General features: G+C 39.4%; 1 long non-coding RNA gene across 1 annotated transcript; it reads right to left on the reverse strand.

The window, feature by feature from the left end:
• Window positions 1–17,289: 17,289 nt before the first annotated feature.
• On the reverse strand, window positions 17,290–19,858 carry LOC141426179 (uncharacterized). Its single transcript, XR_012451204.1, has 2 exons — window positions 19,219–19,858; window positions 17,290–18,696 (listed from the first exon to the last, which is right to left on the reverse strand). It is a non-coding gene; the product is annotated as an uncharacterized lncRNA (long non-coding RNA).
• Between the last annotated feature and the right edge of the window lie 5,291 nt (window positions 19,859–25,149).

Raw genomic sequence — 25,149 nt, forward strand, 5'->3', positions numbered from 1 at the left:
ATAATGTAATAAATTTATCTTCAAGGAGTGTGGATGGTTTGGCTAAGCGTGCATTAGCACGGGGACTTAATTTTGCTCCTACTCCGAGTCGAATACCTACCGAGATGATTATTACTAGCCTGGAAAATGTCATCATGCGGAACAGGATTCCTTCCGTGGATGCTGAGTGTATGAGACAAGACATCGCTTCTTTATTACGTAGGGCTCGTCTACCGAAATCCAACATACCATGCGGGGAGCTGAGGGCGTTGCGTGAGTTGCGTAATAATTCGGATGTGTTGGTGTTACCAGCGGATAAGGGTAATGCAACGGTTATCGTCGACACTTTGGTATATCAGGACAAAATTTGTCAATTACTTGCTGATGAGGGTACTTACAAAAAAGTGGCTTATAATCCAACTGCCAGAGTGACGACCAAGGTAAACAAGTTTTTGCAGAGTCTACCCGACAAGAATTTAGTTGCAAAGCTGCGTCCACAGAACCCTACTACGCCGAAAATCTATGGCTTGCCAAAAATACACAAAACGAATTGGCCTCTGAGACCCATAGTGAGTCAAATTGATTCGCCGACGTATAAGCTAGCCCGTTACCTGTCGTCTGTGCTATTGGGGTTTACGGGGAAGTCGTCGAGTTTTATTAGAGATTCAAAACACTTCGTTGCCTTGTTGAATGATGTCCATATGCGTGAGGATGAACTGATGGTTAGCTTTGACGTTACTTCTCTTTTCACCAATGTGCCGGTAGAAGCGACTTTAAAGATTATATCTGACCTATTATGTGTCACTGATTTACCTACCGCGTATATGGAGGGAATTGAGTTGTGTTTGAAGAGCGGCTATTTGGTTTGGCGCGGTGATTACTTTTTGCAAGTTGATGGAGTGGCCATGGGTTCACCGATTGCTCCGGTCACCGCCAATATTTTTATGGAGTGGTTGGAGGGAAGAGCTTTAAACAACGCTCCCGTTGTTCCCAGATATTGGTGGCGGTACGTGGATGACGTTTTTGCGATTGTGTCCAGGGATAGTTTGTCGCAGTTTTCGGACTACCTTAACACTTTGCACGATAAGGTTAAGTTCACGGTGGAGATTGAGAATGATGGGCAGTTGCCGTTTTTAGATGTTTTGGTTATGCGGGGACCCTGTGGTAAATTGGAAACTACAGTTTATCGTAAGCCAACTCATACGGATCGATACTTGAGGGCAGATTCACACCACCATCCTTGTCATTTGTCTTCTTTGCCTAGAACGTTGATAAATCGAGCCTTGAATATTTGTGATCCAAAATTTGTGGATCGTGAACTGAGTCACGTGAGACGGGTTTTGGAAAGCAATGGGTACAACTGGAGGCAGTGCAACCGTGTGGTGAACGTGTCGACTCGTCATAGGCCGGTGGGAGCTGAGAGGGTTCCGGTATATTTACCGTTTATAAAAGGGGTGACGGATAAAATCGGACACTTGTTACGCCGAAGATATAGCATCAAGTCGATTTTCTGTCCTCATATGCAGCTCAGACAGTTGGTACGTTCGCCGAAGGATAAGGAGCCCCTGAGTGGCCCCGGGGTATATATGATTCCCTGTGCCTGTGGCAAGAGCTATATTGGAGAGACTGGACGAAACGTTTCCACAAGGGTATCGGAGCACATACGCAGTATGAGGAAACAGGACGACAAGGGGTCTGCTGTGGCCGAGCACTCAATGAACTCGGATTCGACGCACTATATCAGATTTGATAAGGTATCTGTTCTTGCGAGAGAGAAATTTTTCATTCCGCGGAAAGTGCGTGAAGCCATCGAGATTAGTCGTCGGCCGAATTTCAACCGGGATAGTGGTTGGACGGTACCTCCGAGTTGGAAAACGGTGTTAAATACTCGTGCTGCGTCATCGGTGTGTGTGAACGTACCTTTACAGAGCGATATTGTTAGTGTTGTGTGCTACCCTACATTTGACAGTTGTAATGATGATGAAAACGCGGGTAGTTGTGTGCCGGTGTCAGTTTCGTCGGGTAGTCGCGCGAGCAGAGCGGCGGCGCGCAGTGCGCGTGTTGCAGCAGCCGCTGAGTCGCGTTGCTCCGAAGACGAAGGGCTACGGATTAGCCCGAAACATGTCGAGCTAAACTCGATTTAAGACGTGAGTTATCCGGGTCATTATATTTAATATGAGTGAGTCTCACGGTAGTTTCATGTTCAAAATTGCAAATCTTTACGGAGAGATATGGCAAAATAAAGTCAGAGCGTTCACACGGCTTAGGATCAAACGTAATAAACTTGAATGTGGGTTAAATTATGTGGTGCAGTGTCGTGATAACGGAGTGATACCGAAGTTTGCCCGCATCAAACCGGTTAAGTGCATTCGGGATTATGAATCGTTTTTTCGTGTGGCTAACGGCAAACTTTTGGCGAAGATTATTTCCGACTACCGTCGAAAAATATCATTTGTCAATAAGGACTTGTACACAGTGCATTTGGAGCTGGCCAATCATTTGGATTCAGAATTATGGGCGAGTTTGGATGCGATGTCGTATAGTAGGTCAGAACGCATTTTTGGTGACACTATAAGTAGGCATAGGAAAAAATTATCAGGTTTAATCAACGGGAAACTATCAGTGGAGAATGTTGTTTCTGAGATAACGGGCACTGATAATGTAATAAATTTATCTTCAAGGAGTGTGGATGGTTTGGCTAAGCGTGCATTAGCACGGGGACTTAATTTTGCTCCTACTCCGAGTCGAATACCTACCGAGATGATTATTACTAGCCTGGAAAATGTCATCATGCGGAACAGGATTCCTTCCGTGGATGCTGAGTGTATGAGACAAGACATCGCTTCTTTATTACGTAGGGCTCGTCTACCGAAATCCAACATACCATGCGGGGAGCTGAGGGCGTTGCGTGAGTTGCGTAATAATTCGGATGTGTTGGTGTTACCAGCGGATAAGGGTAATGCAACGGTTATCGTCGACACTTTGGTATATCAGGACAAAATTTGTCAATTACTTGCTGATGAGGGTACTTACAAAAAAGTGGCTTATAATCCAACTGCCAGAGTGACGACCAAGGTAAACAAGTTTTTGCAGAGTCTACCCGACAAGAATTTAGTTGCAAAGCTGCGTCCACAGAACCCTACTACGCCGAAAATCTATGGCTTGCCAAAAATACACAAAACGAATTGGCCTCTGAGACCCATAGTGAGTCAAATTGATTCGCCGACGTATAAGCTAGCCCGTTACCTGTCGTCTGTGCTATTGGGGTTTACGGGGAAGTCGTCGAGTTTTATTAGAGATTCAAAACACTTCGTTGCCTTGTTGAATGATGTCCATATGCGTGAGGATGAACTGATGGTTAGCTTTGACGTTACTTCTCTTTTCACCAATGTGCCGGTAGAAGCGACTTTAAAGATTATATCTGACCTATTATGTGTCACTGATTTACCTACCGCGTATATGGAGGGAATTGAGTTGTGTTTGAAGAGCGGCTATTTGGTTTGGCGCGGTGATTACTTTTTGCAAGTTGATGGAGTGGCCATGGGTTCACCGATTGCTCCGGTCACCGCCAATATTTTTATGGAGTGGTTGGAGGGAAGAGCTTTAAACAACGCTCCCGTTGTTCCCAGATATTGGTGGCGGTACGTGGATGACGTTTTTGCGATTGTGTCCAGGGATAGTTTGTCGCAGTTTTCGGACTACCTTAACACTTTGCACGATAAGGTTAAGTTCACGGTGGAGATTGAGAATGATGGGCAGTTGCCGTTTTTAGATGTTTTGGTTATGCGGGGACCCTGTGGTAAATTGGAAACTACAGTTTATCGTAAGCCAACTCATACGGATCGATACTTGAGGGCAGATTCACACCACCATCCTTGTCATTTGTCTTCTTTGCCTAGAACGTTGATAAATCGAGCCTTGAATATTTGTGATCCAAAATTTGTGGATCGTGAACTGAGTCACGTGAGACGGGTTTTGGAAAGCAATGGGTACAACTGGAGGCAGTGCAACCGTGTGGTGAACGTGTCGACTCGTCATAGGCCGGTGGGAGCTGAGAGGGTTCCGGTATATTTACCGTTTATAAAAGGGGTGACGGATAAAATCGGACACTTGTTACGCCGAAGATATAGCATCAAGTCGATTTTCTGTCCTCATATGCAGCTCAGACAGTTGGTACGTTCGCCGAAGGATAAGGAGCCCCTGAGTGGCCCCGGGGTATATATGATTCCCTGTGCCTGTGGCAAGAGCTATATTGGAGAGACTGGACGAAACGTTTCCACAAGGGTATCGGAGCACATACGCAGTATGAGGAAACAGGACGACAAGGGGTCTGCTGTGGCCGAGCACTCAATGAACTCGGATTCGACGCACTATATCAGATTTGATAAGGTATCTGTTCTTGCGAGAGAGAAATTTTTCATTCCGCGGAAAGTGCGTGAAGCCATCGAGATTAGTCGTCGGCCGAATTTCAACCGGGATAGTGGTTGGACGGTACCTCCGAGTTGGAAAACGGTGTTAAATACTCGTGCTGCGTCATCGGTGTGTGTGAACGTACCTTTACAGAGCGATATTGTTAGTGTTGTGTGCTACCCTACATTTGACAGTTGTAATGATGATGAAAACGCGGGTAGTTGTGTGCCGGTGTCAGTTTCGTCGGGTAGTCGCGCGAGCAGAGCGGCGGCGCGCAGTGCGCGTGTTGCAGCAGCCGCTGAGTCGCGTTGCTCCGAAGACGAAGGGCTACGGATTAGCCCGAAACATGTCGAGCTAAACTCGATTTAAGACGTGAGTTATCCGGGTCATTATATTTAATATGAGTGAGTCTCACGGTAGTTTCATGTTCAAAATTGCAAATCTTTACGGAGAGATATGGCAAAATAAAGTCAGAGCGTTCACACGGCTTAGGATCAAACGTAATAAACTTGAATGTGGGTTAAATTATGTGGTGCAGTGTCGTGATAACGGAGTGATACCGAAGTTTGCCCGCATCAAACCGGTTAAGTGCATTCGGGATTATGAATCGTTTTTTCGTGTGGCTAACGGCAAACTTTTGGCGAAGATTATTTCCGACTACCGTCGAAAAATATCATTTGTCAATAAGGACTTGTACACAGTGCATTTGGAGCTGGCCAATCATTTGGATTCAGAATTATGGGCGAGTTTGGATGCGATGTCGTATAGTAGGTCAGAACGCATTTTTGGTGACACTATAAGTAGGCATAGGAAAAAATTATCAGGTTTAATCAACGGGAAACTATCAGTGGAGAATGTTGTTTCTGAGATAACGGGCACTGATAATGTAATAAATTTATCTTCAAGGAGTGTGGATGGTTTGGCTAAGCGTGCATTAGCACGGGGACTTAATTTTGCTCCTACTCCGAGTCGAATACCTACCGAGATGATTATTACTAGCCTGGAAAATGTCATCATGCGGAACAGGATTCCTTCCGTGGATGCTGAGTGTATGAGACAAGACATCGCTTCTTTATTACGTAGGGCTCGTCTACCGAAATCCAACATACCATGCGGGGAGCTGAGGGCGTTGCGTGAGTTGCGTAATAATTCGGATGTGTTGGTGTTACCAGCGGATAAGGGTAATGCAACGGTTATCGTCGACACTTTGGTATATCAGGACAAAATTTGTCAATTACTTGCTGATGAGGGTACTTACAAAAAAGTGGCTTATAATCCAACTGCCAGAGTGACGACCAAGGTAAACAAGTTTTTGCAGAGTCTACCCGACAAGAATTTAGTTGCAAAGCTGCGTCCACAGAACCCTACTACGCCGAAAATCTATGGCTTGCCAAAAATATACACAAAACGAATTGGCCTCTGAGACCCATAGTGAGTCAAATTGATTCGCCGACGTATAAGCTAGCCCGTTACCTGTCGTCTGTGCTATTGGGGTTTACGGGGAAGTCGTCGAGTTTTATTAGAGATTCAAAACACTTCGTTGCCTTGTTGAATGATGTCCATATGCGTGAGGATGAACTGATGGTTAGCTTTGACGTTACTTCTCTTTTCACCAATGTGCCGGTAGAAGCGACTTTAAAGATTATATCTGACCTATTATGTGTCACTGATTTACCTACCGCGTATATGGAGGGAATTGAGTTGTGTTTGAAGAGCGGCTATTTGGTTTGGCGCGGTGATTACTTTTTGCAAGTTGATGGAGTGGCCATGGGTTCACCGATTGCTCCGGTCACCGCCAATATTTTTATGGAGTGGTTGGAGGGAAGAGCTTTAAACAACGCTCCCGTTGTTCCCAGATATTGGTGGCGGTACGTGGATGACGTTTTTGCGATTGTGTCCAGGGATAGTTTGTCGCAGTTTTCGGACTACCTTAACACTTTGCACGATAAGGTTAAGTTCACGGTGGAGATTGAGAATGATGGGCAGTTGCCGTTTTTAGATGTTTTGGTTATGCGGGGACCCTGTGGTAAATTGGAAACTACAGTTTATCGTAAGCCAACTCATACGGATCGATACTTGAGGGCAGATTCACACCACCATCCTTGTCATTTGTCTTCTTTGCCTAGAACGTTGATAAATCGAGCCTTGAATATTTGTGATCCAAAATTTGTGGATCGTGAACTGAGTCACGTGAGACGGGTTTTGGAAAGCAATGGGTACAACTGGAGGCAGTGCAACCGTGTGGTGAACGTGTCGACTCGTCATAGGCCGGTGGGAGCTGAGAGGGTTCCGGTATATTTACCGTTTATAAAGGGGTGACGGATAAAATCGGACACTTGTTACGCCGAAGATATAGCATCAAGTCGATTTTCTGTCCTCATATGCAGCTCAGACAGTTGGTACGTTCGCCGAAGGATAAGGAGCCCCTGAGTGGCCCCGGGGTATATATGATTCCCTGTGCCTGTGGCAAGAGCTATATTGGAGAGACTGGACGAAACGTTTCCACAAGGGTATCGGAGCACATACGCAGTATGAGGAAACAGGACGACAAGGGGTCTGCTGTGGCCGAGCACTCAATGAACTCGGATTCGACGCACTATATCAGATTTGATGAGGTATCTGTTCTTGCGAGAGAGAAATTTTTCATTCCGCGGAAAGTGCGTGAAGCCATCGAGATTAGTCGTCGGCCGAATTTCAACCGGGATAGTGGTTGGACGGTACCTCCGAGTTGGAAAACGGTGTTAAATACTCGTGCTGCGTCATCGGTGTGTGTGAACGTACCTTTACAGAGCGATATTGTTAGTGTTGTGTGCTACCCTACATTTGACAGTTGTAATGATGATGAAAACGCGGGTAGTTGTGTGCCGGTGTCAGTTTCGTCGGGTAGTCGCGCGAGCAGAGCGGCGGCGCGCAGTGCGCGTGTTGCAGCAGCCGCTGAGTCGCGTTGCTCCGAAGACGAAGGGCTACGGATTAGCCCGAAACATGTCGAGCTAAACTCGATTTAAGACGTGAGTTATCCGGGTCATTATATTTAATATGAGTGAGTCTCACGGTAGTTTCATGTTCAAATGCATATAATTCTATTGCATAATTATTTTGGTACATTTTCATTGACAGTGCTTATAAATATCAGTTGTTTCACGTGTTTGGCGTATTGTATTATGCCGTCGAAACCAGACCAATAAAAAACCAGACTAATGGAATTTTGGATTAAAAAATACCAAAATTCATCAAAAAAATATCAAATCGATCAACATGTTCCCATTTAGCTGCAGAGATAGAAAATATGTATATACATATAAATATAATGTGAAAATAAATGTTAACTCTAATAATAAATGGTTTTAGATTGTTTTTTTTTATTCGACTGGATGGAAAACGAGCAAGTGGGTCTCTCCTGATGGTAAGAGATCACCACCGCCCATAGATACCTGCAACACCAGGGGATTGCAGATGGGTTGCCAACCTAGAAGCCTAAGATGGGATACCTTAAGTGCCAGTAATTTCACCGATTGTCTTACTCTCCACGCCGAAAGACAACAGTGCAAGCACTGCTATTTCACGGCAGGATTAGCGAGCAAGATGGTGGTAGCAATCCGGGCGACCTTCCACATATGCATATTTTGTGCACATTTCGCCCTTTTTTAGTGCATATTTGCATGCATACTTTGGTATTTTGATACTGCATTTAATGCGATGTATATTTATTATAAGTATTTTTCGCTTTACCGATGAAACTTAATTTTTGGGTAGTATATTATTAAGTTTTATTTTCAGCTATGTTTACCAACAGCGCAAAATAATCGAATTTTCCTGCAGAACCCTTCAACCACATGTGTCCCGTTATGGAACCTCTACCGGCTTTCACGACATCCCGGCCAGGAAATTGAGAGCCCAAACCAGAACAACGGCTTTATTACCTACCACGGTCACAGTCGTATCTACCATCTCTTTTCACCACTATCTTGTCCCTTCGATAGAAAGAAATGGTGAATGCGATTGACAATTCGCTTACGGATTTTTGTTCCAATCGGTCGGCAATGACACGGGTCGGCTGATAATGAATGACATTATGGTACGAAATATTCAATTTGACAAAACTCGATAAATGGGCGGTTTTGTTAGGATTTTGTTGTTGTTTTTTTGGGAATCGTGAATTACGAAGAAGGTTTTTTTAACAAGAATGCTAAAAGAAAACAATTAACATTATATTTTTCCCATTACTTTTTTAACACGCTTGCTCGAAAACAGTGTTGTACCATATGGGCTAACATGGTTGCAATACCCTAAATAAAGCCCAAGGCCCTTTTTTGCGTATTAGGTAGGTACGCTGAATGATGTAATGGTTTATTATTATTATTTTAAGTAGGTACATTATCTACCAATTAGTTCCATAATCCTTACATCAGCCAGAAGGAGGTTTAACTTTAACTCAGAAAAAAATCTTTGGCTTAAAAATATTTTTAAATAGCAAATTTGCTGTAACGTAACTTTAATAATTATTATTAACAGATTATATTTTTTACATAAAAAATATGGCCCCGTTTAAAAATGCTTCCAAGTCTCTTTTCAGGCACACAATCCTAATAAAAACACGACGGTCCGAGAAACCTAATTCTCCCACTCCCGCAGTCTACTAATAAAACAATAGCGAATCTAATAAATCACTATAACATCGTTTATTTTATCCACGTGGCAACATTTGTGAACATAACGCCGCGCAGTATACCCAAATAAATTCAGCACAGGGGACAATAATGTCCATGCTCCGGGAATTTCTTTTACCCAGTGGACATGTTCTGTTTACTTGGACGGTCAATGCATCCGTTATTGAAAGGGAGTGGGCGATACATCATCATCGTCATCAGCCTACAGCAGTCCACTGCTGGACATAGGCCTCTTCCATGGCGCGCCGCAACACTCCGTCTTCAGCCCCTCGCATCCGGACGCCCTACACTACGTTTTTCGTGGGCGTTACGCGGCGGTCAAACTAATCTACAATAGAGAAATTTGAGTTTTCCTTCTGCTTTTAGTAAGTTAAAATACACGTAACCATGTCAAACAAATATCAGCATCTTAATAATACAACGTCTAATAATACATCATCTTATTTTGTGTACCTTTAGAACCCGTATGAGTTCGTAGGAATGTAAGATATTAGACAAAAAAAATCTAGAAAAATATTAGTTCAATGATTAGCAGTTACTTATATACTGTCCGATTATTGACGTTGTTAAACATTAATTTTAAGTCCCAATATAATTTTTATTTGAATAGATTCCGGTTCGTTACAGCCAAATATCATAATGCCCTTTTACATAATTTTACTAAATCTCAAATTGTCTTAGTTCCGAAATGCCTGAATTCCCAAATTAACTTAGTTTCAAACAATAAAATGTCATATTAACATTTACACCATTACATCCGATATCAAAATTGTAGCTATAGATGGTAAAATGAACAATAACTTCAAATACCGAATTATTATTAAGACGGAAAGTGAAAATGCATTAGTTTCATAATTAACAATATTTAAAAATACCTTTTTTTGACATGCCCAAAGATCAAAATGACACTGTCTCATAATACCTAAAATTTTAACCACGCAGTATTTTTAGTGTTACGAATTTATAAATGTAAATAATTCTTTCAGTTTATCAGAATAATACACATTCATTTGAGTATTAGACATTTTGGGAAATGGTATAATTGAAAATTCATCATAACATGATCAACTCAAGTTTTAGACATTTTGGGAAATGGTAGAATTGAAAATAAGATTAGTAAATGATAGTTTTAATGCTAAAGCTTCTCCATCGCCATTCTCAATGATGAAATCTAATACGAGCATGACGTGAAAGCTAATGACACGAGCTTCTTGTCCGCTTGCCCAACTTTAGGCGTACGCAGCGCAAGTCAATATCCCCGAAGACGCTTGGAGCACCTTGATTGCACGGTTGTGCATAACATAATGCGTCAATGATACATTTAAAGTAGAGGAGATGATGCTTGCATTAATTTTAACAAATTCTCAGGGGTAGGGGATCGATTTGTCGGAATAGATTTTTAACCCTCGACGCGAACAGGGGCTGTTATAAGTTTGACGCCAACTCCTGTCTGTGGCGTCGTAGCTCTCAAATGGATGGACCTACGTCAATGCAGTTTTTTTTACGTGAATATCTAATTTGTTATTCAAATTACCACAGCTTTACCAGTACGACCCATCAAAAATAATGTCCACTGCGTTACTAAACTAATAGTTTTTTTTTTCTATTTTGAGCCGTGTGTTATTCTAAACTAATAAATAATCTGTTTTGAAGAATACCCGAATAAGTAAAAAGGAACGTTTTTTTAGGCATCAAGACGAATTTTGGCTCAATTACATTAGTATGTCTTTCAATTATCTTAATAATGATCTTAATCAGACAAACAACTACATTGTATTTGAAAATGTTTTGTTTAAGTATTATTTCTTGTTGATCATAGAATTGTATACTACTAAGAATTTTTAAGTACTAGACAGCGGAGACTTAGGAATATAGTCCCATTTACACATTTTCGGTACAGCATACTAAAAAATTATAATAAATAGTTTTTATTAAAACACATTGTGTCATTCAATCTTAAAGCAAAGAAGTACCTCCGCCAGGATGACGCACAAATAAGGCACTCGTTTTCTAGCAGCGTATCGTCGTATTTTCCGATCGTATGTCATCTTTACACTTCCACATTTCATGGCTCTCCTAAACTTGCTTACTTGTCTTGTGCTTCAGACGTACGACTAACACAACTTAAACTAACGTGTTTGCTGAACTAACTATGTATCGAGAGCAAGTACCAACTCATATTGTGGCAATGAGGGTTTTGTGATATCGCTATACCTTCCGCCGCCTAACTTTGCCTAAAAGTTCATTGCCTCTAGTACCACAAAAACTATAAAGGTATAATTCCAAAAATTGAATAGGCATTATACCGTTAAGTGATTCGAACACAATCCGGGAGTAACGTAAAGACGTCGCATAAAAAATGTAGCTCAAAAATGCGGCGCATGGTATACCTAGACGGCGAGTATCGTGAGGTACGTTTGCGGTTAAAGTCTTGCTCGCTATTGGCTCAATTATAGACCAATCAGTGAGGCTACTACGAAATTCGAAAGTCGAACTTCGTCTCGTACCGTCTAGCTGACGCTAATATTATTTAATACCTACGAGAGTGAGCGGGATGTATATACGAACGTAGATACGAAGTTCGATTTTCGAATTTCATAGTAGCCCTAGTTGTTAAGTGAACCACATGGGCCATTTTTATAGTTTCGCCATGTCTGTCTGTCTGTCTGTCCGTCCGTCCGCGACTTTGCATTTTTATAGTTTCGCCATGTCTGTCTGTCTGTCTGTCCGTCCGTCCGCGACTTTGCTCAGGAACTAGCAGTGCTAGAAAGCTGTAATTTTGTACGAATATAGATGTAAACTATGCCGACAAAATGGTACAATAAAAAATTTAAAAAACTTTTTTTTAGAGTACCTCCCATAGACGTAAAGTGGGGGTGATTTTTTTTTCTCATCCAATCTTGTAGTGTGGGATATCGTTGAATAGGCCTCTTAAAACTATTACGGGGTTGCTGACACGATTTTTCGATTCAGTGATTAGTTTGCAAAATATTCAACTTTAAAGTGCAAATTTTCATTAAAATCGACCGTCCCCCCTCTAAAATCTAAACCGGTGGGTGGAAAAATTTGAAAAAATTCAGGATGGTAGTAAGTATATCAAACTTACAAGGAAAACTATAACGGTGAAGTTTTTTGAGAATTGTTAGTAGTTTAAGAGTAAATAGCAGCCTAAGGTATAAAATATACCTAAACTTGGAGATCCGTATAAAATACGAAATCCTTAGAAAAATATTCCTTAATTTATTCGTAATGGCTACGGAACCCTATTTTGGGCGTGTCCGACACGCTCTTGGCCGTTTTTTTTTAATTTTTCGGTCGATATTTTTTTTCTCAGATTTCAATGCAATTTGGTGAATTGGTAAAGTTGCTTATTCTGACTATGGTAAGCCCAATTTCACGCTATGTGCTACAAATTAATTTTTCCATTGAGTTACACAAAATGTATGGAAGTTTCGTAACTAAACTGAAAATTTAGTATGAAATGAGGAACTCAAAATGAAAAAAAAAACTACAACAAAATAAAAATGACCCACGACGTGTTGCCAGTTTTATAGTTTTAGGTTGGTAGAATGTTTTTGCTGTCACTTTTGTTGATGTGGTGGTCGAAGGGTGGTCGCACTAAGTAACTCAAAGGTCCATATTAAACTTTATAATGAAAATGTTGGGGGTTTCCACTGTTCTAAGTTATAGGTTATACTGATGTAATTTTACTTACCGCTTTATTTTCCTACAACCACTACTTCCGACCTTTAGGAAGCAACGTTTATCTCTAATCCAATCGCATTTGTCGATTTAGTGTATCCACAAAGGACGTGTGCCGAATTTGTATACTTAGCCGCAGACGCTGAGCAAACATGACGCTTTGTTTGGGTAAACCGCGCGGGAACAAGGAGCTGGCCGATTGTACTTCGCTTTAGCATTGGAAGTATTGGAGTCTTAAATTAAGTGGTTTCTGTTAGTAACTTTTAATTTCGTTTGTTACTTTGAAAGGGGAATGTCTGAAACATTTTGAAACGCTTGAAACTTTTTATATCAATAGGAATAAAATAACCTTTCTAATTAACAGAATAAAATGTCAGATTTTTAAGTAGCATCAATTAATTTTTAAAATGAAAGAGTTTTCTTTACCACCAAATGAGGGCTATCGCGTATAAATTCGCCGCTAGAGGCGCTAGTGTAGCGTGAGGTCTCCGAAATGTCAAATTCCATAGTTTTTGGGTTGGGTTTATTTATAATTAGAATAATTTTGTGAATATTTTGCATTACCTGAAATGTGCCTGAAATTAATTATGGGGCAATGAATGTTTGTGTTTTGAGACAGTTTTGTCTTTCGAAAACCTTTGTCCTCCCTTTTTTCCGAACAAAACGGGACTACGCAAGACTGTAGTTGCTCCATATTTTTATGGTACGGTTTTAAGATGTATTAAATATGATTTAAATCTAAAATTTGTTTTCACGCCCGTAATAACAGGCTTTGAAAGCCACACTTAAAAACCTCATGCAACAGTGGCGCCATCTAGTAAGACAAAAAACGATAGCCCTAATTACGACAGTCCGGTCGGTTGCACGGGTTGTTCAAGACCAGAATAAAAACATTAAAAAAGAATTTATGTGTCTTTGACTAGATCGTTTTGACTGGTGACACTCTTTACCGGGCCGAATAATACTGACAGGGAAATACCGACCTGGTTTTTCATGTACACGCCCACAGAAACTGACATGAGCTTCTATGGGTGTGTAGATGAAAAACAGAATCGGTATTTCCATGTCGGTATTATCCGAGCCGGTAAAGAGTGTCACCTGTCAAAACAATCGAGTCAAAGACCAAATACTTTTCTAAAGTTTTTTGTTCTGGACTATGGAACAACCCGTAACCGGACTGTCGTAATTTGGCGGTAAAGAAAACACTTCCATTTTTAAAAATTAATTGATGCTACTTCAAAATCTGATATTTCTGTTTATTAGAATAGTTATTCCTATCGATAAAAAAGATTCAAGCGTTTCTAATATTTTCATTCATTCCCAGTTAAGTGTGTTTTTATGGTATTTTTTATAATATTTATCGTGCTCTCTTAATTAGCTATGATTGGTTTTTTGGAGTCTTTTTGTATTTTTTATTTCAACTCCAAATTTGTTACTTTTACGGGTATCCCGTGAAACCATATCGAAAGCGCTGCTGCTTAAGTAGCATAGTAGAAATAAGCAACCTGAGATATGTATGCATAGGAAAAATCTAGATTCCTGTCCAGCAGTGATGTAGGGGTTATAGCGCGCAGCACCTTTATGGATTCGATTTGTAGCATTCGAACATGGCGGATGTAGACAATATCTAATTTTGCTAATTCTGTTTCTTTGGCTAGTTGAAGTATAATTTTGATAGTGTTTTATGCGGCGATTAACCTTAGCAGTGAACAGTGATCCCAAAATCCTATATTGCTCTCGTGTCTAACATTTTTTAATGCGCAAGTGGTCTCCACGTGGTTTCTGGAATTTTACTATCAAGTTGCAAAAACTACAATCACCGTACAACGTGCCTCTCAAAGAGAGTTTAACTTGACACTGGCGAAATTGTCCTATTAATTAGGACAGAAAAGCCATATTTTAAAAGAGAGAACACCTTTATGGCCTTAATAGTTTACGTCAAATTAATGACATGTAAACTTCGGATATCTATAGAGAGCTGTTGCAACCACTAGAAAAAGGATAGTTCCCTTTTTCCTAAAGATGCTACCGTGCAATTGAAATATTTTTTATTGGGGGTAGTGACGGTTTTATTTCAATGATAAACATTTATGGTGATAAAAGTAATATTTATGCTAAAATCATGCTTAAAATAACCTAACCTAACTAATTTTGAAAAGTTAAAAAAACCCCGTACTTATATTGTAATTTTTTGTCAAACATAGCTAACAAATCGGAAGCGCATCAAAATCGGTCCATCCGTTTGAGAGCCATGATGCCACTGATAAACAAAACAGACAGACAGACATTGGCGTCAAACTGTATAACACCCCTCTATTTGCATCGGGGGTTAAAAAGTTCTCCAACTTGATCCAACTCCCCTATTTACCAGCTCTCGATTCTAAAATTACAAAATGAGCGTTACAAAAAGATAACACGCGGGAGTAACGCTCATTTTGTAATGAGCGTTACTCCCGCGTGTTATCTTTTTTCCTACAACTCATCGGTTCCCCAGTTTATTGCAGTTTCTGAATCTCAGTAGGGTCCCTCGGGAAATCCGCGGGAGCCTTTACGTGTTCTGCGCTTTATGCCTTCCGGGTCCCGCACACGACTTAGAGTAATGAAATTACAATGGCAGTTCAAATGGTTGAGACTGATTTGTTACCCTAGTGTGTTTACGCGACTGCGAAGGAGGTTGATTTGTCACCCTAGCAGTATTTTTTTTTAGAGTATCGTTGCCTATAGTGACATACCTCGTAACTCTATCAGATAAAATTTTGCAGGAGGCACAGAAAACTTCACAACCAAAAATTTTGTATGAATGTTTGTTTTGGATTTATATATTAATACAATTATTAAAATTATAAGAAATAATATTTCGATTTTTTTTTATAAAAAGTCGTGGCAATTGTATACAAGTGGAATTACGAGATTTGCTTGAAAAGAGCTACGAGATTTGAAGTTAAGCAGCGTGTCCACCAATTATGTGCGAGGATGTGTTGCAAGGGATGTGTTTTTCATCAACCAATAGAAACGCTTCATTTACACATCCTCGCACAGCACGTCTCTGGTGGAAACAGCTCAGCGGATCGAGGCGAGGTAAATGAACCTCTTCTATTGGGTAATCAAAAACATATTCCTCGCAACACATCCTCGCACATCTCTGGTGGAAACGCTATCTTACAAGGTTTGAGACTTTAGACTTTTTTTTGTGTGTCTGTATGTCTGTTTCTTTGATCCCATCTGTAGCCTAATAAATGGCTGGACGGGTTGCAAAAATTTGGCTAAGTAAAGTTTTTTGGAGAGGCGCTAATTATATTTTTTTTCGATAGTCTACGTCTTAATAATCGAGGAACTGCAGCTCTTTTATTTTTATTTCCTCTTATTAATTAGAAATATTTTTTTAAGTGGTCGATATGACGTTTGTGGGATTGAAATTGCAGAACCGTTGAGGGCTTAGTACTTAGTAGAAACAGTTAAAAAAAAAAACGAAGTCGACTGTCACTGCTGTCACTGTCAAGTAGAATCTAACCTAAAACCGTTTTATTTACTTTGCGATTTGGTGCGATCAGTGTTTTTTGGATAATTTTTAAAGACCTCTCAGCACAAACTCAGTACTTTAAAATTTGCCGCATTTCTCCACGACCTTTGCATGATAATTGGACCACGATTGGATAGTTTAGACGACTATTTTGGCTCTGCTTCTTCGACAACGCTATCTTGCAGTCTCGACGACACTTGGCTTGATATTTGGACTGCCTTACGAGTAAATTCGAATCACAGTATCCCTACAATGGATTCAGACGACTCCGACAGTATTCGAGTTGAAATGGAGCATTACAGAAATGTTCTCTAATGCTTTGTACGTTGGTCTATGAAATACAGACGAGATTTTCAGAATTCTGCGTATTTATGCATCCTAGTCTTTACAAGCGACTTGGTGCAAGTCAGCTTCATCTTCCACTGCAAGTTGCTCATCAACAACATGATTATACGAACCCTCTAGCCCTTCAACATCAAACACAGCAAAGGAGAACATAACAGAAGGGAGAGATATCGTGCTTTTTTACTAAAACAATAAAAAGGACATGGTCTCAGTAAGAGTTATGCTATACATTAAAATATTTATGCACAAATGGGTTTATATTCTTTATTTCAAAGTGTATTGAAGGAAGAGTTTCTGCTAAATCATTTACAGAATAAAGTGGCTTTGTGTGGCTACTAAAAAGGGGGTGATTCCATATAAAGTCATAGCGACCTTGAGGTTACATGTGAAATGCGTGATTTGAAGATTAAAAGAATCCGTATTTTTGAAGCGTCTCTGTTATTAACCATAACCACATAAAATTATGTAGACAAAGCTGTCTTATTGCATGTGTTTTAGATAGTTTTAGTTAATTTGCAGAGTAATATAATAAAAATGCAATAATTAATGTTTTATTTATTTCATAAATGTACAAATTATCATAAAAACGTTTAGCATAAGCTAAACGCATTGCATGTGTTTTAGATGGTTTTAGTTAATTTGCAGAGTAATATAATAAAAATGCAATAATTTATATTGTTTTTATTTCATAAATACACAAATTATCATAAAAACGTTTAGCATAAACATATGTCTCAAAAGACCTGATTTATTGGAACATGTATATAATATTCCTGGCAAAGGGTAATTTAAAAACAAGTCATATTTTTAATAAATTAAATATTGTGCCATCCCCATAAAGGCATTAGAAGTACTACTAAGAAATACAAGGAAATATAACACAAATATTATAGGTCACTATGTGTGTTAAACCGGGATTTTAGTTTACTTTTGCATCAAAAGATGTCACTATCTCGTCTCAAGGAAAAGCTGAATCGCGCTGTAAAGATTTTTCCGGCAGGCTATAAAAGGGCTGTCAATCATATTAAACTTTTCATTTCCTAAGCAACCATGGTTTGATTAACTTGTGTGTTATATGTGTAAACAATATGCGTACCATTGATCATAAGTTATAACAAAACCGTGGTGATTTACTTGTATTTTTAGTACTTGTACTTGTGACAGTGACCCTAGATTGTATTGTTTGTTCTACCAGTTGAACTGGATGTGTGTATATATACTAGCTTTTGCCCGCGGCTTCGCCCGCGTGGAATTCGGTTGTTCCGCGCTGTTCCCTCGGGAACTGTTTGTTTTTCCGGGATAAAAAGCAGCCTATATCACTCTGTGGCCCATAAACAATCTCTATGCCAAAATCACGTCGATCCGTCGCTCCAATGCGACGTGAAAGACGGAGAAACATACAAACACATACACTTTCGCATTTATAATATTAGTATGGATATATATGGCATTCAACCGTTTTATTTTGTCTGACTCTAATACAAACATGACCGGGAATCGAACCTAATCAAAATCTCTGTGAGCAATGTTACAAATTCTGCACATTTTTCGTTATTTTTGATGATGTAAATCATAAGTGAAAAGAAACATATTTTACAAGATTTTATTCGACTTGCAATGTACGAGTATGTATGTATTATAATTATAAACCAAAATGAGAATACAAATTTAAAGTACCATTAGCTTAGCACAGCAGTTATACTGATTACAGATTAGATGACAATGCAAGACAAGTATAGTCAACAAAAAGTATTGTGAGGAAAAATAAAAGCTTACACAAATAAAAACCAAAAATGATATTATTAAGAAAAAAATTTTGCTGACTGTACTTTTTATCGACTGTCAACTAAAAATACATTTCTGTATTAAGAGATTGTCATGTTCAAAATTACATTTCCGTGCTAAATCTTAAATCTATTCTATTCTCTTCCATTAACCATTGAGGAGTTTCGTGGTACTTCTATGCCTCTTTTTTTATGGAAAAATGCATGTCCTTGGAAAAAACAGGTTATGCTCCTTCACTGGCTTTTTCTTGCAACCAAAATAAAAACACCAATGTGTGTTTACATCCACCTGAAAAAAAGATCAAAATTATTATAAATCCTTACTTATATTTAATATTATAAACGTGAAAGGAACTCTGTCTGTCTATCTGTTAACTTTTCATGCTTCAACCGCTGAACTGATTTAGCCGAAATTCATTATGTAGGTAGTTGGAGTCCCGAGGAAGAACATAGGCTACTTTTTATCTCACAGTTTTATCCCGAAAAAATACATAGTACTTGCAGGAAAGCAATAAGCGAATTCTTCGTAGACAGAGTCGCGGGAAACAGCTAGTTATAATATAATGTTTCACTAACCACAGAAATTTTACTCTATCATAATATTTACCAGCCAATGCAGAACAACATCACCTGTCGCATCAATCACATTGTCAGTTGATATCTAAGTAAATGGTCACAATATAGGTAATATGTTTTTGTTATTCTGTGCTCTCAAACAACTTTGGTCCGGCAACATATTCAACTTTGATGCCCTAAAATGTAATGTAAAAAAAATAGACAAGAAACTGTATTGATATACTTTTGTACTTACGTTCATCCATTTTACCGGTGCGGACAAGAGTGCTTTATCTCCTTTGATTTCGGCAACATTGTATACTTATCACTGGTGTCAAAATATTCTAGACTCATAGCCATGTGTGGCAAGTTCCTTGAATCTGCTCGCACAAATTCACTCATTTCGTATTGAAAGGTGAAGCCGCTAAAATAGAAAATATGGTCCAAAAGTCAAGCCAAGTGTCGTCGAGACTGCAAGATAGCGTTGTCGAAGAAGCAGAGCCAAAATAGTCGTCGAAACTATCCAATCGTGGTCCAATTATCATGCAAAGGTCGTGGAGAAATGCGGCAAATTTTAAAGTACTGAGTTTGTGCTGAGAGGTCTTTAAAAATTATACAAAAAACACTGATCGCACCAAATCGCAAAGTAAATAAAACGGTTTAAGGTTAGATTCTACTTGACAGTGACAGCAGTGACAGTTGACTTCGTTTTTTTTTTAGTGTTTCTACTAAGTACTAAGCCCTTAACGGTTCTGCAATTTCAATCTCACAAACGTCATATCGACCACTTAAAAAAATATTTCTAATTAATAAGAGGAAATAAAAATAAAAGAGCTGCAGTTCCTCGGTTATTAAGACGTCGACTATCGAAGAAAAATATATTTAGCACCTCTTCAAAAAACTTTACTTAGCCAGATTCGTCAAAACTTTTGGAGTGCCAGTGACACTGATTCTTTTGGGGCTGTCGGGTTTATTTATTATTTTCTTTATCTACATACTATACTACATACTATACTAAATACTATACTATAATATTATAAATGCGAAAGTGTGTGTGTTTGTATGTTTGTCCGTCTTTCACGTCGAAAAGGAGCGACGGGTCGACGTGATTTTTGGCATAAAGATAGTTTATGGGCCAGCAGGTGACATAGGCTACTTTTTATCTCGGAAAAATGCACAGTTCCCGAGGGAACAGCGCATGATAACCGAACTCCACGCGGGCGAAGCTGCGGGCAAAAGCTAGTTTAGAATAATCCAACTAATGTCAGTGCGAAGGCTTGTAGATGTTTGTTGTAGATGGCAGCACACGCTACAAGTGATTTATGTTTTCGTATGAGTTGGTTCGGGTTTCGGTTGGTGTGCCTGGTGCCTGGTGCAGGAGCAGTTGGTAGCATCTCGGCGCGTGTAGACGCGTGTTCGAATACCGTCCGGCGAACATTGAACATTTTTCGTTTTTATATTTTTTTATAATTTTTTTTTTATTTCCTGACCATGCACGAGAGGGGATTCTTACGTCTCCAACCCACAGCACAAATTAGAATCGCTAGAACATATTTAATCCTGCAAATATCAAAGCGGGTTTTATTAAAACCCCGCGTCGTACGAATAAATCCCCTCCAGCCGAAATGCACAATTTCCCGAACGTTCTAGAACGCGGATGCAAGGGCTGAGGGGAGTATGTAAATTTTACAGTGATGCTGCGTGTCCACTGTCACACGTCAAGAGTTGTAAGCCTTAAGAGCGTTTATTCCTGCTGAGCTGGCAACTCCATTTGGGAATACAGGCGTTATGTTTGTGTGTGTATATCTGTCTGTGGCATCGTTGCTCTCAAACGGTTGGACAGATATCAATTCGGTTTGTTTTATTTTAACGTGAAAGCAAGTTTTCTTTCGGTAGTTCTTAGTTATGTTATGTTTGATGAAAATCAGTTTAACCGTAGGTATTTGAGATATTGAACTTTGAAGTTATGTTTTTGTTTTTTTTTATTTTAGTTTTTTAAATTTAATTAAATTTAATTTATTATAGTGATTTTTATGAATGGAAATGATATTATCAAAATCCATACTAATATTATAAATGCGAAAGTGTGTGTGTGTGTGTGTGTGTGTGTGTGTGTGTGTGTGTGTGTGTGTGTGTGTGTGTGTGTGTGTTTGTACGTTTGTCCGTCTTTCACGTCGATACGCAGCGACGAATCGACATTATTTTTGGCATAGAAATAGTTTCTGAGTGAGTGGACACAAGCTACTTATTATCCCGGAAAACTGCACAGATCCCGAGGGAACAGCGCGCGATATTCAAATGCCACGCGGACGAAGCCGCGGGCAAAAGCTAGTAAGATTATACAACTTTCTAAGTTAGTTAGGATTTGTTGTGTATGTGTATTGTGTAAATAGCTATGTATTCTTGACACACGGCGAAACGTCGAGGTAAATATTATTCGTGTGTTTAGCGTGATAATTAAGTCCCGTTTGTGGTATTTTAATTATGGTGGAAAATCACGAAAGTTTTAAACATTAGGTTGGGCGACCCAGGTACCGCTGGGAGGACAGTGTCCAGGCGGATCTGCGACGTCTCCAAGTCGACGACTGGCAAGAGGCTGCGCACGATCGGGACAGATGGCGTGCTCTCGTTTCGGAGGCCAAGACCCTCTTTGTGTCCCTGAGCCAAATTAGTTAGTTTTAAACATTAGATTTTTGATTTATAATGAAAGTTTTAATTAATTAGGCATAGTTGCATAAAATGTGCCACTATAAATCCGTCTTGTGTTGTACGACAATGGAGCCACGTGCTGCAGCCTCATGATGGCGCGGAAGCCGGCGCCTCCGATTTGTCAGCGGCGACATGACGCAGACGGCACGGACACGACACGACCCGTTCATACGTCATCTCTTCACCATATTTTTTTTTATTCGACTGGATGGAGAACGAGCAAGCGGGTCACCTGATGGGTTTACTAATGTTTCGGCGAATAACGTTTGGCAACCTGTTTCATTTCGCGACTTTTCATTTCCCAACTGTTTAATATTTCTGAAACTGTAAATATTTCAGGATTTTTATAAAACTAACCTAACCTAACCTAAAGGGTTCTACACGATGGCCCTGAAATAAATCCTGAAATATTTACAGTTTTAGAGTTTGCGAAATGAAAAGTTGCGAAATGAAACAGGTTGCCAAACGTTACGTTGCGAAAAGGCAGTACTCGCTCCTGATGATAATAAGAGATCACCACCACCCATAAACATCTGCAACACCAGTGGTATTGCAGATGCATTGCCAACCTAGAGGCCTAAGATGGGATACCTCAAGTGCCATTAATTTCACCGGCTGTCTTACTCTCCACGTCGAAACACATCAGTGCAAGCACTGCTGCTTCACGGCAGGATTAGCGAGCAAGATGGTGGTAGCAATCCGGGCGGACCTTGCACAAGGTCCTACCACCTGCGAAATATTCTCGAATGCCTTTAATAAGGGAATTTTAAGATATTAATTACTGTTTTTAAAGTGTCTGAAATATGTATACATGGAACATTAACTTTATTTTACAAACTTTTATTTAATTTAATATTCGAATGTCGGTGTTGGAATGTTAGGGTGTCGAATGTTTGAGTATTGTGCTTTGTGCTACGCCACGGCCGGATGGACGGACAGACTGACATGGCGATACCACAAGGGTTTGATGGTAACTTCAGAAATTCTGTGCATTAGGTAAGGTAAATGTTCGAGTGCTCGACACTGTCCCAATACTTAGCATCTTTATTCTTATGTCATTAGCAATAGAGATGGCAGCAGGGTGTCGTCTATTGGGCATTCGTCGAGCACTCGGACGTTTACCTTACCACAAAGCAAGAAGGGTATCAAGATTTAGCTCTCTCCCGTTATAAGTTTGAAGGATGAAAGATCCAAAGTAGCATTAGAGCTTAATTAAAACTTGGCTCTTATCTTCAAAGTGGCGCAATTTGGTTGATTTTTGAAGGCCGAAAATTGACGATCTGATTTTATAGTAGGCAATCAGATTAGGGACGTCTTTATCTATCCCAGTGTATTTTAAGGTCTACACATTACAACGTATCATCGCATGACCGTAATTGACAAGATTTCATATTTCTAAGACTATAATTTGATTCGTTTTCTGTATTCTGTTTGGAAAGAGGTAGACGCTGATATTTTTAAAATTTCGCTACGATTTTTTTTTTTTTTAAGATGTGCTTATTGTAAAAGGGCATAACTCCAAAACTACCACACAATAGATCCATTACTTTCGTCTAGTCTCTATTAAAAAAAAAGATCACGTAAATCTGACGTAGACGTTCTCAAAATTATGACAGCTCCTTTTTCTGGTGAAAAAGGCAAAGGAAACATATCTGTTCTGTGGTAGTGTTGGCAAATTCAGATATATTTTTTCAATTTTTTATATTTTTTTAAATATGGAGAAATAAATTATAATAAATATTTTCCCATTGTTCAGAAAGGCAAAACTCTTTCGATTCCTGTAGTAATTTACAGGTGTTTTAAAAAATGAGATCTTGTCAATTGGGAGGGTGCGAAGTACTAGGTGGGGGTAATGAAATCTATCACAGCCTCATAGTGGCCAAAAGTAGAAAAAATCTAGGCTCTGTCATCTGTCATACTCATAATGAATCTGTCATTAATAAAGCAATTTGTATAGACTTTAACTACCTAATTTTAGTAATAGATGTTTGTGTTATGATGCCATCTTGAATTATTGAACACTGTCCCTGTTTCGTTCTTCATTCCTCTACATCTCGGACATGTCCAGCAACAATTTTCCTTATGAAACGGTTTGCGGTTGAAATTTTATATTCTTCACCCACATAAACAAAACACAAAATCCCAATTGGACTTTTATTTGCTATTTAAACAAAACAATACTAAGTGTATAGTCGTGGAAACTGAATCACTTCCCAAAGTGGGACCTTTTCATAATAAATTTCGCTATGCTTTCTTTGGCAGATGTATGGAATGCCAATTGACATTGGTAGTACGAAGGTCCACCCTGGTATGTAATTCAGTTTCTTTGACTGTTTCGTAAAAACAGCAGCGCCTGGGCCAGCAATGCACAATTCAGCGGCTACGCCACTGTTGAAGTGGCCACGTAAGTGGTGATGCCGCAAGCCTTGATGCCTCGCACCATACGGACGTAGCCCTGTTCTCCCCAATTGGTGCCCCAGGAGTTCTTAATGATCCATAAGGGCGTTTCCCGCTTCTGTAGTTAAAAAGGAGACAGTTACTATTATAATTTGACAAGTTTGCGCGTGACTAATGTGCGAGTTGCGGAAAATTTCCAAATAGTTGGAAAAGTTCTCGAACATTTCTGGAAATTTTCACAAGAAATTAAAATTTAAGAGTGGTGGACATGGGGGGAATTCTTTGCCCAGCTGTGGGACACTTTGATAGGGGTTTAAATATAATATAGTATATGTATAATATAACATTTAAGAAATTAAAAGTTTCAATCCCCATACAAAATTGTGAGAAGTTTCCGAAATTTTCCTATATATATAGGAAAAATTCCGCAATTTTGGAAAGTTTCCTTTGGCACATCAGTACTACCAGGGTGGAACCTTTTTATAATCAATTAACAAATGTCATAGAGCACAAAGGTTCCACCGTGGTACGCGATTTCGGTTCTTTTGGCTTATACTTTAAATGACGCAACATAACATTTTTTTCAGAATGAGGTAATTCTCGATTCTCCTTACTCGGAATCACGAGTACTATTGATTTAAACAATGAAAAAAGGTGTCCCTAATTTTTTAACAGTTTTGTGACTTTTTCATATAGTTTATATGGGTCGTTACGAATTGGACACATACATTTTTTATGGAAAATTGGGGACGTTTTTTTTTCTTCGTCAAAATCAATAGTGCTCGTGATTCTGAGTACGGAGAACCCAGGAATACCCAATTATGAAAAAAAAAACAAGGTTAAAGTTAAAGTAAAAATGCCCTAGGCAAACCATTTTTGAACCACTTCCAGGTAGCTATGATGAATAAGTAAATTCGTATGTCGATACAATAGTCCTAGGCTAGTGAAATTCTAGTGGTCCACCCAGAATCAAAATATCGTGTCCACAGGAAAAAAATCTTCAACGGTTAATGCCATCGATTCAAAATTTATTAGATGACAATGTAAGTAAAGTCAACAAAAAGCACGGGTCAGCAAAAAA

The sequence above is a fragment of the Choristoneura fumiferana genome, chromosome 3 (assembly GCF_025370935.1).
Source record: "Choristoneura fumiferana chromosome 3, NRCan_CFum_1, whole genome shotgun sequence".
Taxonomy (NCBI): Eukaryota; Metazoa; Arthropoda; class Insecta; order Lepidoptera; family Tortricidae; genus Choristoneura; species Choristoneura fumiferana.